At 43.6% G+C, this 13,582-nt stretch overlaps 1 long non-coding RNA gene across 1 annotated transcript in view; it reads left to right on the top strand.

Annotated features, from left to right (window-relative positions):
• Nucleotides 1–348: 348 nt before the first annotated feature.
• Nucleotides 349–13,582, top strand: part of LOC116996297 — a 59,344-nt gene continuing 46,110 nt past the window's right edge. Inside the window, exon 1 of the long non-coding RNA XR_004417927.1 lies at nucleotides 349–429. This is a non-coding gene — a long non-coding RNA (uncharacterized LOC116996297). The remainder of the gene's footprint in view (nucleotides 430–13,582) is intronic.

The following is a 13,582-nucleotide window of genomic DNA, read 5'->3' as shown; positions in this document are numbered from 1 at the left end:
TTAATGTAAACTTTAAAAAATTAAAAATTCAGATACATTTTTCATGTGGATGAAATATTTGGGTTCTTCATGTTAGGAAAATAGCAGATTAAGTTTACTTCCCCTTTTACCTTAATTAGCACAAAAAGTCATCTGATACTTGAATCTGCCAACTTTGGCTGTTATTTACTTTTCTGGTGGAATTAGTGAGCACCTCAGAGATCTGAGAAAGGATTCAGTGAAATCAGCAGAATTAAATATCCTCTGGTATTTTAATCTAGCTCTGGTGACCACTCTGTGGATTTCAAACTCCATATTCTGCTTCTTGGAGGCGACTGAGTTAAGTACCTCTTGTCTGAACCAGGGGGAGAATGAGGTCCTGGTGCACTCTCACCTTTCAAAGAGAATCCTTCCCATCAGCTTCACTCCTGCTCAAAGCTTGCAAAGCAGGTGAGTATTCATGACCTATTTCTTATCTTCCTGCTGTTCCCAAAGGAAAGAGGAAAAGAGCTCTGGATGTGCTTTATTTTCTTATCTTCTTGCTTTCTGAAGCCCTGAACCATCAGGCTTCCCTGTATTTTCCAGGGAAACACTCTCCATAAAGCTGCACAGGCTGTGAGCCCAGAGCAACGCTCGGAGGTGAAGGGAGACAAAAATGGTGCCTTTCCTAATGAGCTTCCATTAATGGATAATTTATAGTGTGGATAATGAAAATATTAATTTGGGCTCTTTAACTTTGAAATATTACGTTTAGCTTGAGGCAATAGTGAAGTTAGCTTGTTTGCTATAGTGAGGATAATGACACTGTGGAAGCAGCAATGCTTTCTGTCATCTATGGGTTTCCACACAAAATAGGTAAAAAGTATTTTCAAAAGTCATGAAGTTCTGAAGGGCAAGGGATTGATTTTTATAGGAGAGAAATGATGATATTTCTAGCAAAATCCCTTACTCAATGACATTTAAGAATAGGAATGGTGTGTCAAAGGCAGGGCAGCCCCAAGCATCAAGGCCATAGGTGGTGGTACAGATATCCTCTGGTGGAGGCTGGCCTCTCATTTGGAAGAATCATTTCCATTTGTAGAGATCCTGATTTGGAAATGAGTGTTAGGAACTGAGGAATCTCCAGAGTCTCAGCCTTGTGCCTACAAGCTGACAGATGGCTTTGCCAGGCACTTCACTGTCTGACTGTACAAAAATGGGGTGTGCCATAAGCTCAAATGCAGGCTGTTGTCCTTGGAAAAGTGGATCCTTCTGCTTCTGTTTGCCAAAGAGCTGAGATTGTGTCTCTCATTTATCTCAAAAGGCTGCTGGGGAAGAGCATCCAGTGGTGTTTGTAAAATGATATTACTGAAGCAGCTACAGTTTGCATTGAAGAGAAATGCTTCTATGAATCTTACTGATATTTTCAGAAGAGGAATCTAAGTTCTCAGTATTCTCTCTACATGGCATATAACTTACTGATCAGTCTTTTCCTGCATTCAACAGCTTGTAATGGCCTGTGAAGTGCTGCAGCATTTGACACTGCTATGGTCCCACACTGGTGCAGAGTGCTGAAGCAGACTGTACACTGATAGAAAAAGTGGTGGCTATTAAATGGGAATGGCTAGGTCTATTCCCATCATTCAGTCTCCTAAAGTTTTGACAGCTTGATCAAACTAATGAACACAAAAGTGACAGACTTATTGGTTCACTAATATTAGGTTACCAATCTTTGCCTTAAACCCCCATTAATGCTTCTTCCCTTGCCTGCTAATGCGAGGATAACAGATAGCAGCCAGACTTTCTGGCTCTACCCATGTGCAAAACTTCCAAACATTGGGCCATTTTTGTCTCCCACTGCACTTTGCTATAAAACCACAAGGTTAACACGACCTTCTGGCCCGTTCCACTTTGTGTCTTGTTTCGAGTCGAGCTTTGTTAGGGACAAAAATCTATGTTATATTCCATCTGATCAAAGTGCTTCATGCCATCTGTGTTCATTTAGCAATATCTAAGACCAGAGAGCATTACAGTGGTATTTTGTACATAGTATTGATTGCCTTCATTTGTAGCTCTTACAGACACCAGACACTATTCAGTTTTAAAGTTGAGCGTCAGATTTCCCATCTGCAATCTCCAGGTGCTTTCTTTCCCACCCTCCTTCTTACACAGAAGCTTTCAAAGACTCCGTTTGAACTATCTCCCTTTAAAATGATTGCATATTGTACATTGCAGTTACCTTTTCATAATTTCATCTGTTGTTGGTTAGTTTCCTAATGTCCACAGTGAAGAAATGTGTTTAAATCTATGATTTTGTTCATGTCTCCAGATGTACCTCTTTGTGCCTGGTTGCTATTTTTAGCAGTAGCTGTACATTTTGCACCACTGGAGAGTGTTATGAAGGAGATCTCTATCAGTTTAGCTCTGTGTTTTTGTTCTGCTTGTGTTCAGCTCATGCTTCAGAGCTGGCAGCATGGTCACAGACCTGTCTAGTTGTATCTTGGTATGAGTAGGTGCTCAAAGCCAGCCTAACTGACAAGTAATTAGATGAGTTCTGGCCATGGAAATACATGTCAGTGGTAAAGGAAAAGATTACTGAAGCATGGAGTATTTTCAGCAAACATGGATTTTGCACTTCAGGGTATCAGGTGAAAATGGAAAGTGTTTTCCTGGTTAAGCCTACGAAGATGAAACCAACTGGTTTTGTTAGCAATAGTTCAAAAGGAAAAAAATGTAATATCATTGAAAAGATATCAATTAGCGTTATTGCTTCTGCCTGGTACTGTTTAGCAGAAACTTCTGCAAGAGTTAATCAGATTGTGGCTCAGCAAAGCATTTAAGCACAAAATCAGGTTTAGACCTGCAGATAGATACATTTATCTTCTGAAAAGCAGACCATCACTCACACCAAGAGAAAACATGTTTGATCCATTAATATCAGTCTAAAGTTACAAAATATCCTGATAAATCCATCATGAAAGATTGGAATGGCAGCATCCACAGACACATTGACAGGAGTTCTATCACTGACGCTGGGGGTGATTTTCTGAGCCAGCAAAGACTTGGAAAGTGCTACTGTGAGAGCTACTCTACAAAACCAGGGGAAAACAAACAATTCCCAATAGGAATAGGAGCAAGTGGATGTCCTCAAAGTGCTTCAGATTATTAACAGCTCTGTTCTTCCAAACCTATGAAAGGAAAACACTTTGGGGTAACGGCTTTTTATTCATAAAATTGTATCATAGAACCATAGAAAGACCTGGGTTAGAAGGAACACTAAGGATTGTGAAGTCCTAATGCCCTGCCATGGACAGGATACCATCCTCTAGAACAGTTTGCTCAAGGCTCCATCCTACCTGGCCTTGAACACTTCCAGGGATGGAGAACCCACAACTTTTCTGGGAAATGTGTTTGAGAGCCTCACCATGCTCTGAATAAAGAATTTCTTTCTGACATCTAATACAAACCTCTCCTCTTTTAATTGTAAACCATAGTCTCTTGTAGTGCTGGTGTACCTGCATGCACCTTGCAAGCTGCTCTATCTCTGGGGTGAGAGCAGAAATGGAAGGTGCCTGTTGTTGTCTCCATGTGTTTGGCAGATGTGAGAGGGTAACCATGTCTGTAAATCTGCTGCCTCTAATGTGACTCTGGGGAGTCTCCTCTGGAGCATCTGCAGAAGACCCCATCCAAAAATGAACCGTGGATGTTGTGCAGAGTCTGCTCCTATCCCTGGCTCCTCACTGCCATTCATGGCTGATTAAAAACCTGCTGGAGTAAGAAGCAGAAATGGCTAGATCTCTATTTTTAATGTCTTGAATGAACTTCAGACTTAAACAGCATAATTTTCAGAAAAAGATGAAAAATCAACTGAAAGATTTAGTGAAGATTTGATTTATTAATTATCAGACACCTGGCCTGTAAAATGAAATGTAATGCAGGCAGCACTCAGCTGGATGAGCTGTTTGGGTAAAAGCTATATCTGGATAATAGCAGATTTGTTTTCTTTGCTGCTCTTTAAAATATTTTGGATGGTAGAAGAGCAACTTTGCATCAATAAGTCATTGCTACCAGTATTATGTGTTTTAATAACCTTTAATATAATAATGACAAATGCAAGGAATAGATCTTCGAATGCCAGTGAAAGATTGATTATTTCCATAGGGGTGTTGGATCATTCTGTAAAGGCTAAAAATGCATAGGAAAGATTTGGAAGAGACTATTCCCTGCAAACAGACAAAATTTATCAAGGAATGTCTAATGATAATCAAGCAACTATTTTGATATAATTGATTCCAATAAAATGTAAGTCATTGCAGAAATGTAAATGCCTTCCCTTTTATTCCCTGTTTCTTCCTGAATAAATGAGTGCACATTTCCCTAATAAAATCCTTCACAACCACAGTTTCCATATGTAGGGCAGTACTGAAATAGTGATATGATTGCTCATCACTTGGATTGCTCACACTTCCCCTCTGCTGAACACCAGGAATAGACTACTCTAAAAAGCATTAAAAACAAATGGCTGCCCCAATTCTAGGGCAGGTTCATTCAGTGAAAGAGAGGCATTGAACATGTTTAGAAAGTTATCTTTAAAGAAAAAATTCTCTAAACCATCTCACAAGTGTTGCTGCTTTGCTGAACATAAGTCTTTGGCTTAGAATCATCATCCCTGGAAGTGTTCAAGAAATGACTGGATGTGGCAATTAGTGCTATGGTCTAGTTGACAAGGGGGATGATCAGCCAAAAGATGGACTGATCACCCCTAATGATTCTGTGACATTGCAGCAGAATTGCTCAGTTTTATCTTAAGAAGGGTGCACTGGTTGGCTCATCCATGAGAAGCAAAATCTGGGCAGGGTCATGGGGCAAGAGAATGAAAGGAAACCTCAGTGCTGCAAGTGAGACAGCAAAACAAAGTGTCTATGCTCATCTGCCAACTTCCACAATACCAGGTTGTCTGTTAAAGGACTTTGTGACTGCTGGAAAACATGAAAGATAACATTACAAAACTTTTTTGTTTTGTTTTGGTTTTTTAACATGGAAGTATTAAGGTGAAAATTACGAAGCAGCTTGTGAACAACTTGCAAAATGTTCAAAATACAGACATTACATGGAAAAGCTTCCTGTGGAACAATTTGTATGCAATTCTAGGTAGTTAGGACCCTGGGATAGAACAAAGTGCAGTTTGTGGTCAGGAGTGAAGAAATGTGTCTCCGTGCCAGGGAATTTTGGAGGACGAACACATGCCTTGGTCTGCAGCTTTAAGCAGCAGATTTGCTCAGTACTTTTGCATTCCTCAAACCTCATATTGAAAGGGATAACTGAGATCAAGAATTTCTCATCAAGGAACTTTCCAGAGGTCTTCTAGTGTAGTGTCACAGTAGTTTAAATGTCCAGAAGAGATGTTTGAAATGTGGAGCCAAGTTCAAGACATCTCCAGACATGGGATGAGCATTTGCAAGGCTTCAAGCACAGGGAACTGGCCATGGCAATACTTTCCACAGTGTAATAAAATGTCAAAAAAATAATGGCTGAAGTAGATATATTGTCTATGTTGTGACTATAAAATACGTGATCTAAAAAAAAAGCACCTGAAAGAATTAGGATTAGAGGAAAAGTGCCATAAATTGTGTAGCTATATTAAAATCTAGAGCTATTCTATACAATTCCATAATTCTGCCACTATCAGCTGAGGGTCTTGGCCTTGGAGTCAGGGCCAAGTCTCCTGGTCCTTGATAGCAAAACCTAATAGCCCAGTTTACACTGAATTTTTCATTGGTCTTAACAGGGACAGAATTGTGCCACCAGTGCCTCATTTATCATGGTAGTTATATTGTTATGGTGAGATGGGGTTTTTTGTTTTTCTGCAGTGTGAGGTGTGTGTGAGCAGATATCAAAAGTGCCAGAAAAATGGCAAAGCTCTGCTTCCTGTATGCTTGTGTAAAACATTTGTGGACAGTGTGAGGGACAATGCAGCACAGACCCTGAACTTTTAGGAGTTTATCACCTCTCAGAACAGAAAAAACAATGGGGAAGGGCAGTTTTTGTCTTACATTCCTTGATTCTGAGTCTTATATTCATCTTTGTCTAGTTCCCACAGCACAACTTCAGTGCTATGATTAAAATCACTCCACATTGACATTAATGTCAAATTAGGGAGGAATTCTTTGTGGTGTGCCCAGAACTGAACATCATGATTGCATGCTTGATCATCCAGACTATGGGAGGGAGTGGCACATTTAAAAATACAGACAGAAAAAATGGTTGGAAGTGGCAGTAACTCTGGCAAGGAAATGGGGGTGCAGGTTAAAGGTACCCTCTGAATTAAACAAGTTGGTTCCATGCTGTTGACCTACATGTAAGTGTAATTGTTCCAAGCATAAGAGAAACAAAAGAAACCACCAAAGAAAATAGCATTCATCTGCCATCTAATACTTTTTAGGACATGGAAAGAGGTCATCTGCTTTCACTTCACTATTATTTGTTTGTAATCATTGAGGGATTTTTAAGGATCTGGCTGAGAGCCAGTTTTCCAACAAAATGAGAAATGAGGGCAATTAAAAAATGGAAGCAGATGATTGCCTGTGTATTAAAAATCAAAGGAAATTGAGAACCTTGTCTTTGAACAACAAGAAATATTTTGGCCCAGAGTGTGGTATTTAGCTTGGTGGAGACAAAAAGCCACTTCATCAATATTAGCTCAGTGCAGTGCTTTTGGCAAAGACCTAATGAGTTATCAGCTGTTATCCTCTGTGGAGCTGGGGGGAAGGAGACATTTCTCTCAGGATACAAATTCATTCCTACATTGCCATAATACAAGTCCTCTGTTTCTGATCTGTTTTCCATCGTTTCTCCTATTGACTGGTTAGAAATTGAGATGTGTGTAATAGGATAAAACATGGCATTGAACTTCAGGCCTTTTCACCAGTTGCTTCAACTATTTGGATTCTAAGACTGGTTCTTAGAGGCACATTTTTGTGCTGACACATGTATATAAATGACCCTTAGCACTGGAGGGAAGGGGGTTGCAAACAGCGCTCTTTAAAAATCTGGCCAGACACTCATTATATTCACTGCACTTGGCATCATGTCACTTGTGATCTAGTGGGCTCCATTCAACTTTCATCCTAAGGCCTCTGCATAAAGAGTCACTGTGATTGTTTTTAATGCTGTGGCAGGAACAGATGGCAAACATATTTTAAAGTGCTAAAAATATGGAAGGGCAGTAGAAATCTACATGGCAGACATCTATTAAGCACCCACAGCTGTGACCAATCTAAAAAAAAAAATAATAATAGATAAAATATATGCTAGCCCAGACCCTAAAAGGAAAATCTCCCTTGAAATCAATTGGCATTTTGGATTTGCCTGGGTTACAGCAAAGGACAGGATAAACTTCCACTTGTAGTTTCCAGTTTGTCTCAGTCATGCTAATGAAAAGGAACAAGTGAGTGTGGAGAGGGACAGCTGAACCCCGAGCCACTGTGGCAGAGCAGCATGCAGAGGGCAGCCCCTATAGATCACTGTCTCACAGGCACTGCGTTTCATCACTCTCCTATCACAGGATTTTTATAGCCCTTGCAGATGGCTCCAGCTTCTGTCTGTCTATCGCACTCTGGGAGGATGATTTCTCTGGGAAGATGCCCTGTGGCTCAAGCAGCAATCTGTACACGTAGCTGTCAGGCTGAAAAGGCTAACGCCCATCCTCTCTGTCACAGGCTGTCATCTTACAAGTGCCAAGACAGAAACACACAGAAAAAATGAAGGATGCTTCTTAATGAGTTGCTCGTCATGGCCTAATGACAAAGCTGAAGGAGGAGCCTCAAGGCCAGAGATTGGTTCTTAAATTTTGCTGAGGAGCTATTTTCTAGGAGCCTAAGGAGGGACATCAAGAAAGTGGAGCACTGTGCCAGTGAGAGAAAGGTTATTCTCAGCAAAGAGAGTGTAGGGGGTGCCACTCCTGTTCTCCCCAGTGCTGCAGCTGGTGGCTGGTGACTCATTTCTGAGTGGCATCATCACCCAGGCCAGCCCATCTACTCTCTTGGTGTGTTCTGCCCTGGAAGTGACAGCCTTTCTGCCCAGGGCAGTGGTGCTGGTGCCAAAGCAGAGCAGCCTGGGACAGGGGGCAGGTCAGCCAGCCCACAGGGCTGTGGGATAGGCAGGCTGCTTCCCACAGGGTGTAGGAGGCAGGCATTGTCTCTTAAAAATCTTAATCCTGGTGAGATGTGAGCTCTCACTGCTCCATAGCACACACAGTGCTCTGCTCGGCTGGCTCAGCCCTTCAAAGTCCTCCCAGAGCAATATTCCCACAGCAATGCCTACTCCTGGTTGTGTGGCAGGCAACATCAAGAGGAGATCTGGCCAAGGATTTCTACTGGCAGCTCATAGTACTCAGGTTATTTGGGGGTTTGAGGAATGGCTGCATCCAAATTCTGTCCTCCCAAAGCAGGAAAGAGGGTTTTGTACCCAAATTCTGTCCTCCCAGTGCAGCTCCCTGGGAAATTCCAGTGAAGGAGGAGTAACACCTCTGTAAGTTTACAGGGTCTATTGCATGAAGGGTTTGATGCAGTTCTAATATGGTCCAATGCATCTCTGTCCTCAGAGAGGCCTGTGCTGGAAAAGGTTTGGGAAATGATCCTGTGGACACCTTTGATTTGATGTGTGCTGTCACCCAGGTCAGCCCCACACTGCCTGAAGGCAGTGACTGCCCCACAAGAGTTGATGCTTAAAACCCCACTGAGCTGAAGGCATCACCTGGGGAAGGGGTGGAAGATGTGGATCCCACCTGTGCTCCCCCAGGGGTACTCAGGACTCTGCTGCAGGCTGCATCACCTGCCCCAGATGTGCCATGGCTGCCTGAGAGTTTGGACCCTTCTAAAGTAAACCCCTTTGTTTTTTATGGGGCAATACTGGATGTGTTTGTGTTAGTACTCTTAAAAAGAGAGGCATAAAAAACTTTTGAAATTCTGGCCTTTTTGGTCTTTAATGTCACATTCAGAGTTTCCCCCACATTTTAACTAATTTTCCCTGTAGGAAATCGTCAGCAATACTTATTTTTGATTTTTTTTTTTTTTTCTGTGCAAGAAGTAAAGAGGACAGGACAAAAAGAGGAGGAGACATTTCAAGGGCAAAATGATCTGAGCTTGGTGTGCCAGACTGGAGCTTTCAGCTGCAGCTGCCTGTTGCTCACACACACACACATACACTCACATATGGCTCAGGTTTGATTTAGTTTGGCTCAGCCAGTAGATCCCATCATGTACTTGAGGAACCCTCCCCAAACAAAAACATGCTCTTATCAAAGCAGAAAGCAGAACGCCTGGCCCTGGAAAACTGTACAGCTATTAACAAGTTATTTATAAGCAGCCTGAGCTAACAGCTAACATGTGGCTGGCTTTGGCCCAGGGATGCTTGCTGGTCTTGGGCAAGGAATAGCATGAGCTAGACCTCATCATCCTCTGTGTCTGGAGGCTCAGTGTGCCTGGTGGCACAGTGGGTGATGTGGGCAGGACAGGCTGACTGCTGGAGTTCCGGGTGGGATGGCTGCAAGGTCGATGGAAGCTGCAGGGCTGTGACTCCCAGCAGGGCCAGCATCAGCCATGCTCAGGAGCACAGAGCAGTGAAGTGATATCATTGATAGGTATGCTACCCTAAATCTCCAAGCATAATTATTATGGGTGCTAGTCTAAGTTTTCAGTGGTATAATGTTAAAATGAAAAAGTAATGATAATAGAGATGCACTAATCTAGCCAAAGGCAAAATATAAACAATTTATGCTACAGCTATTTCCAGTACAAGATTTTCTTCTACCTTTAGGCTCTGTTCTGCAAACACTTGACATAAGTATTTAATTTTGCATAGATGTATAGTTCCACTGAATTTGGGGAGGTGTTTAAAATGAGCAAGTAAGACACTGACTACACTAAGAATGCCTTGCTGTACAGGAAAATAAAATCTTGGGCAGGCAATGCTCTTTTTCTGCTGATACAATTGTGGTGGAATAAACCATTTAGCATCAAAATACCAATAGAGTAAATATACTCCCAAAAGCCAGACAAGCTCAGTCACAAAGGCAACTATTGCTGGCAGAAGTTTATCCAAGCTACAGAGAAAGTCCTAGATATTCTGGTACCCATTGTCTTGTCCTTTTGCTTCAAAATTTAAAGGCAGAAAGATGGGGATATTATCCACTTCTTCTCTTGCCCCCTTGCTATGGCCCTTGCTAAGATATTTCATTGCTGCTCCTCACAGCTCTGACCATACAGCAAAGCAGTCTGGAGTCTGAAATCTTGGCTTTGTAGACATACAGAAGATCCCTTCATCTCACTACACAAAGAAAATAAAAGAATGTGCAGACAATTTTATCTGTATAGCCTTTACTGAAATCTGAGATAGTCACTCTCTGAGTTCAGTTTATCTTTATCACAGATTTTTAGGATGGAAACTTTTGCATCTGATTCTGATCTGTGTAATTCACAGTGTGATGAGCGTTGTAGTTTTCTGCTATGCAGTCACACCAAGACTTTTTACATTTAGAGAGCTATGAAACCCTCATGTAGCATCTTAACATGAGCTTGGTTCCAGTGCCGATGGATTGCGTGCCACTTATCGCTTCAACAATGAAATGGTTTCTGCATCTTAGAAATTTCATAACTGAACTCAGACATATTCTTCAGATTGTGATACTGCCTCTTCTTCAGCTGCAATATTCAGCATTTACATAGTGTTGTTTTTTTTCCTGCCAGTGAACCCATTGGGAACAGCATGTGGGTAGCGTAGCCAAGACAGCGCTCAGAGACTTTAAACAGCATGGCTGAGGTCCAGGCCTGCTGAAGAAATGGCAGCACTCCCACTGACTTCAGCAGAATCAGGATTTCACGGCTATTGTGTGAAAAAGTTTTCCCAACACCCAGTATCTACAGATTTAATTTATGGTACAGTTTGAAAAAAGGCATAAAAATACTGGGATCCTGTGAGTCTTGGCTCAGACAAGGTGCTTAAAAATAAACTTAATTGAAGACAAGATGAATCTCGCTTGTCTCTTCATTCAGGGTCAAAAGGCATGAATTTCATTCACTAAATTATCAACACTTAAAACTTTTTCTGCATGATTAGACTATTACTAAGAGTCAGGACAGCAGAGATCCTCCCACTGCATTGACCTGTGAACTTTGTTAAATCTTTTGACAGGGGTCATTGTCTATACCATGATAGTGAATGACTTTCCAAAATGGAGCCATTCTTTCAGTTGTAACATGAAGCTGGTGCTCTTTTCTTATGGTTTGAAAATGTTAATTTACATTGATGACATTTCTTGTCAATTTATGTGCCATCTGAATTTGCTGATTAGTCACAAATGATGATGTGCTGCTTGCAGACTGTTGTTATTGCACCTTCACAAAAAACTTCAGATGCTTCAAATACTTTCAGAATTAGAAATAACTCATTTTCTTCTGCAAAATCTGTCTGAGATTTTAATCAGAAACTAAAGAATGTGTTTACCAAAAGAATTCTCTGCAGGGTCTGAGTAAGCCAGAAGTAAGTGGTAAGTAAGTTCTAGGAAGAACCTGTTTATACCTTTCCTCAGCAGAGGTTCTCCACATTTATAAATGTCTTGCTACAGCTTACATCTGTTGCATACTTCCTTAATGGACACTTAGTTCTTCAGAATTCCCATGTTATAGTCTCCAAGCCCTCTAATCTGAGCTGACAATTTTAAAGACATGTCCTCATCCTCAAAGTCTTTCCCCACTCGCAGTTTCCTTTCTCCTGTGGTATATGTTTCTAATTTCCTGAAAGCGTCTTGCAACTCTGAGGGCAGTCAAACTTGGAATTGAACTTCTTTGGGATTCAAGAGTCCTTCAGGAAATTTGCCCAGTTACTCTCCTCCACATCAAACTTCCCTTTTGAAGATTTTTCCAGTGGTGCATAGGAGAGAAAAACTGGCATTGATTGGGTGACTGATATGCTGTGGGCCATTTCTTCCCATGATTTTTCATGGTGGTCTCAGTGGTCTCTTTTGTCACTTGTGCCTTGAAGATACTCGTGTTCTTCAAGCATAAGTATAAAACCAATGTGCTTTTAGCACTCATCTTACCTCTCTGATGATTTAAAAGTGTTGCTCTTAAAAGCTGAAAGTTTAAGGCAATCTTAGAAAGCCAAATTCTGCCTTTATATATATAAATATATAAAAAAATATATAAAAATATATATAAATATATATATAAAAATATATACAGTAGTTTCACGAATACAAGCCGCACGGATTATAAGCCGCACCCCCGGTGCCTCGACAATGTTGCTGTCTTTGTCAATAGATAAGCCGCACCCCGAATATTAGCCGCACTTTCGTTCGCAGCGAGAATCCGTGCACAGCTTTCACAAATTGGCCAATTAGTAACAGGATCGCGGCATAGCGGGCTTTACTGGCTCGGGGCAGAGCCAGGCAGGCTCGGCCCGCTCATGGTTGCCGACGGGGCCGGGTGGCCCAGCTCAGCGCCACGGCTCGGCGGGGCTGGCCGGGTGGTGCTGCCGCCGCCGCCGGGCTCGCTGGTCCCCCTCTCCCGTCAGCACCGCCCCGCGCCGCGTTCGCTCGCCCCGCGCCGCGTTCGCCCCGCGCCGCGTTCGCCCCGCGCCGCGTTCGCTCGCGCCGCTTTCGCTCGCGCCGCTTTCGCTCGCGCCACACCTCGCTCGCCCTGCGCCGCGTTCGCTCGCGCCGCTTTCGCTCGCGCCGCTTTCGCTCGCGCCACACCTCGCTCGCCCTGCGCCGCGTTCGCTCGCGCCGCTTTCGCTCGCGCCGCGTTCGCTCACGCCACGTTCGCTCGTGCCGCTTTCGCTCGCGCCGCTTTCGCTCGCCCCGCCGGCAGGGCTGACGCCGCCGCCACCAGGCTCGCCGGCCGCCCCCTCCCGTCTGCACCGCCGCCGCGTTTCCTCGCCCTGGCCGGCACTGCAGGCCCCCGCACCGCCGGGCTCCCCCACGCTGCTGGCCCCGATTCTGCTGGGCTTCCCCCGCTGCCAGGCAGCCCCACCCGCCGGGCTTCCTGCTTCTGCCATGCTCCCCTGCACTGCTAGCCCCAGTTCTCCCGGGCTCCCCCGCCCTGCTGGCCCGGGCTCTGCCGCCCTCCCTGCCCCGCCCTGCTGGCTCAGGCTCTGCCGCCCGCCCCCCACACTGCTGGCCCCGCCTCTGCCAGGCTTTCCCACCTCTGCCGGGGCCGGCCGGGCTCCAGCTTGGCTTGGGGCTGCCGCGGGTTCTCACTTCCGTGTTGGCAGCTTTTAGAATTTTGTTAATGTATTAGCCGCCCCGGAATATTGGCCGCACTTCCGGGTTTCCACCAAAATTTTGGTCAAATTGGTGCGGCTTGTATTCGTGAAATTACTGTATATGTGTGTGTGTGTGTGTGTGTGTGTGTGTGTGTGTGTGTGTGTGTGTGTGTGTGTGTGTGTATATGTATGGCTGAAATGTGAGAAACTTTACAGCTTTCCAAGGTGTGAAGGCTGTTCTAGAGTACTAGCAACTCTCCCCTCAAACAAAAGGATGGGTTACAGCCAACCATGCTTTTTGGATAATTTAGTGAATGTTCATGCTGGTCACTTATCCAGAGACTCCTGGCAGATTTGTAATGAA

This window comes from Catharus ustulatus, chromosome 5, assembly GCF_009819885.2.
Source record: "Catharus ustulatus isolate bCatUst1 chromosome 5, bCatUst1.pri.v2, whole genome shotgun sequence".
In the NCBI taxonomy this organism is placed as follows: Eukaryota; Metazoa; Chordata; class Aves; order Passeriformes; family Turdidae; genus Catharus; species Catharus ustulatus.
The sequence above is the reverse complement of the archived record's forward strand: the minus strand, read 5'-3'. Positions and strand labels throughout refer to the sequence as shown.